Source organism: Geospiza fortis, unplaced genomic scaffold, assembly GCF_000277835.1.
Source record: "Geospiza fortis unplaced genomic scaffold, GeoFor_1.0 scaffold274, whole genome shotgun sequence".
Taxonomy (NCBI): Eukaryota; Metazoa; Chordata; class Aves; order Passeriformes; family Thraupidae; genus Geospiza; species Geospiza fortis.
The window spans coordinates 1,259,380-1,263,307 of record NW_005054485.1 but is presented as its reverse complement, the minus strand read 5'-3'; positions in this window follow the sequence as shown (position 1 = coordinate 1,263,307).

Here is a 3,928-nt window from a genome sequence, read left to right as displayed (position 1 = left end):
CTACATTTTTTCTTATACCTCCTTCATGTTTAACATAGTTACTCCTCACAGAATCTTTCTGAGAACAAGCTCCCACTGTAAGCTATGACTGATCTATCCGAGAAATTTCAAGCAACAATTGATTGAGCTTTTATTATCAAACCTCACACTTGGTGCCTACCTGCATATAATTTTGAACTGGAATTTTGATTATTTGTGTAAAGAACCTTTCCCAACAGTAAATCTCTTGCATAAGCAGGAAAACCATAAAGTTTTAAATATAATCAGTTTTCATGGATGGAATTTTATTTACTAATTTTTATACATTAAAAAGGTACATATTGATAGAGAAACAAGATTCTCAGACAACACATTTTATGGCATTTCAATCAGGCATGCTGCTGCTGAAACAAAGTCCTGCTGCCATGTCATCCTCATCTGTTTCTTCTGACTTTGGGACATCTCTTCTGAGCTGAGATAAATGTGAGGCTTAGCAGTGGAATGGTCAGGAAATTTTAGCATGGCATTAAAGCTGGTTAGCAAAAAAACCCAGAAAAACCCAAACATCCAAAAGAGGTTATTTTAGCCCAGGTCACTCAGTCTGTTACTGAAGTTACATCAGAAACCTCAGTTTTCACTTAAGCTGAACAAATATGAAGCAGCTGCCTCATATTCCATCTATGACAGAGTCTTCCATCTGGGAACAAGAAAGCTACTAAAATAAAACCTAGACCTTGTCGCTTTTCCCCGAAAAGATTGCTTCTGTGGTTCCTTACAGAAATTCCTGTCCTTTTTCCAGTGGCCTTTTATTAATGAGTCTTTGAAGGGGAAGGTGCAGGTGAATGATACAAGGGATAATGAGTAGAACAATATGGCATAGCAAGCCTAACTAGCAGTGTTTGTTTGTAAAAAAATAATTACAGCATTTGCCTGAACAAAAATAATCAGGAAAGTCAGAAACCAAAGCAGGACTGAAGGTAAGATGCTCCTGCAGGTACGATTTTCTGCACAGAAGTTATGCAGGTGTGAGTTACTGTAACAAAATAAGTTTTCTCACAGGGAGAATTGAAAGAAAAATAGCAGCTGACCTCTGCTGCAGATAGAAGTTCTCTATTATAATATTTGATAACTTTTTTTTAAATTAAAGGTATGAAAATGTGGGCTCTTCATATAAATCTACTTGCCTTTAAGACCACACTTCTTGGCTGATCAAGCATTACAGAACAGCGCAGGAATCACAAGAGGTCATGCCCCTGTAATTTACACAGTGCATGAAGATAGAGCAAGTTCTTAGTTTATGGAAGCTGACTGAGAAATATAACTTCAAAAACCTGAACCAGTCATCTGTGCAGGAGAAAGTAGCTATGGCCACTTGAAATCCTACAGAATTTGGAGATGTCTGGGATTGTCTCAAAAGGATGGCTGCTGGCAAGGTGGAGACAGTATGGACTAAACTTCTGAAAGAGAATCTTGACGACTGAAGCATATTATTTCTGAAGCATAAGGTTCGGAGGCAAGCCTTTTTTCTAGCGATCTGCTGTCTCAGGTCATAGGTAGTATTCTGGAAATGGACTGACTAGTTTGGGATCTGCCAAACACACAAAGAGGAGTCACCCTGGCCTGTAAAAACACAGGCTGACACTGTCTGTGGATATGGCTATTCGCAACATTTCTCTGTGTGTTGGTTTTGCATGGCTTGGTCTTTGGTAGCAGCAGGGGGCATGGAGATGGCTTCTGTGAGAAGCTTCCAGAACCTTCCACCACATCTGGCAGAGCCAATCCCTGATGGCTCTGAAGATAGACATGCTGCTGGACGAGGGTGAGCCAACTAGAGATGATGGTAATGCCTGTGTGATAACATATTTAAGAAGATGTTGCGGTGCGACTGCTTTTCAGTTAATAGTTGAGTTTATTATTCAAGTTGTAATTACGATGTTTAAGTTGGTATGTTCTGTTCCCCCCCATGTTATGTTGAAATGGTTCTGCCTTGGCTCCCTCCCTGCCTTCCCCCTCTAGCAGTTATACGTCAATCCCCTGGTTGCCAGGGAAACTCCCGCCTTTTTGTATCAGTTATTATGCCAGTCCTTAGTTCCCTCCTCGGTTACCATGGTTTCCTTGCAGACCCCTCCCCTGTTTCCCCAGCAACCGCCCTGTCCGTCATTCTCTGCCCACACCCTTTCCCCAGAACTTTCCACCTGGGCGGAGAGTGATTGGAGCAGGAATTGTTGTCTCTCCCCAAGAAATCCCCCATTCGCTGTTCTGTTATGCCCATCATTATGTTCTGTGTGTTCATTTGCCCAGGGCGGTTCGCTCCTCTCTTCGGGAACCCTTCGTAAATTCTGTTAATCGCGCCCCTGACGGCAGTTCCAAGCCTTGATAAGTCCCTGCGGAGAATTGCTGCCTTCTTCGCTTTCTTGCGCCGCCTTAGTTCCTGCTGCTGTCAGCCCGGCTTTTACGGTGCTGCCTTCCCCACCCTGCCGCGAGGGAGAGCACCGTGGACAGCTGCTCGACCAGCTTGCCTCCTTACCGGAGCAAGGGCTGCATGGCCACACAGCTATCCCCACCAGGCCGTTGGCGTGCCATCTGTGGGGCTAGCCGGGCTCTGACAACCTTGCACGGCAACAAGAAGACATTAAAAGAAAAGTAGGGGCGCAGTTTTAATTCTAGGCAGCGAAAAAGATGAGGTGAGAACATGTAATCAAACCAAAGGGAGGCACAGGTTTTTTGTTCTAGCCAGAGAAGAAGGTGAGAACATGCGAGGGAAGCAAAGGAGACACCAAAGTCAGTGGAGAAGGCGGCAGAGGAGCTGGGCCGGGCACCACGGCTGTGGTGAGACCGCGGGGAAGCAGCTGTGCCTCTGCAGCCCAGGGGGATCCATGGGGGATGCAGAGATCCACCCACAGCCCAGGGGGGAGATGTCAGTGCTGGAGTGGGTGGGTGCCGGGAGGAGGCTGTGACCCTGTGGAGAGATGGGGCCCTGAATCCAGGCTGGAGCAGCCTGCCCTTGGAGAACTGCACCTCATGGAGGAGTGACCCAGGCCACAGCAGTTTTGGGAGGACTGCGTGCCCGTGGCAGGGAGTCACGTTGCAGCAGTTTTGGGAGGACTGCTGCTCAGAGATTTGGAGCCATGCTGAGAAGTTCACGGAGAACTGGCTCCTGTGGGAAGGGATCCCATGGTCTCACAGGGAAAGGATTCCTCTCCCTGTGCAGCAGAAGAAAACCTCGGGTGATGAACTGACCAAAACCCCCATGCCATGTCTCCCTGCTGTCGGTGGAGAGGAGGGAGGGGTTGGGGGGACAAAGGGGTTTATTTTTAAGGGCTTATTTTACTTCTCGTTATCCTCCTCTGATTTTGTTAGTAATAAACTCACTTTGTATCTCTAAGTTGAGCCCGTTTTGCCCTTGGAGTATTTTCTCCTGGTCCTAACCTCAACTCACGAACCCTATGTTAACAATTTTTCCCTCCTCTGCCCAGCCGTGGCAGAGGAGGGTGACTGAGCGGCTCTGGTGAGTGCCTGGCATTTGGCACCCACAGTGTCAAACCACGACAGTGTGACACATGGAGAGCGCTCCCCACCACGCCCGCCCGTGCCTCCCGGTGCTGGCAGTGGGGGGCAGGGAGGGCAGTGGATGGCCCGTCACGGTTGCGGGGAAAAGCGACAAGCGTGGGAAGATCCCGAGGGCAGACGAACACGGAAAGGACGGCAGAAACGCTCTGCGGGAAAAGCGCAGGTGCTGCCCAAGCGCCAGCGGTGCCGGCGGACAGGAGAATATTTATCTCTCGCCGGCTGCCAACCAAAGTGTTAAACTGTGGAAACACACCGCTGCTTAGGGAATGGCGACCCTTCAGGCGGAAAGCGCCGCGTGTCCCCCGCGACCGTCAGGAGCGGGAGCTCGGGCGAGAGCGAGAGTCGGTGAGGGGGCGCTGCAGGAGCGGGGCCGGGGGGG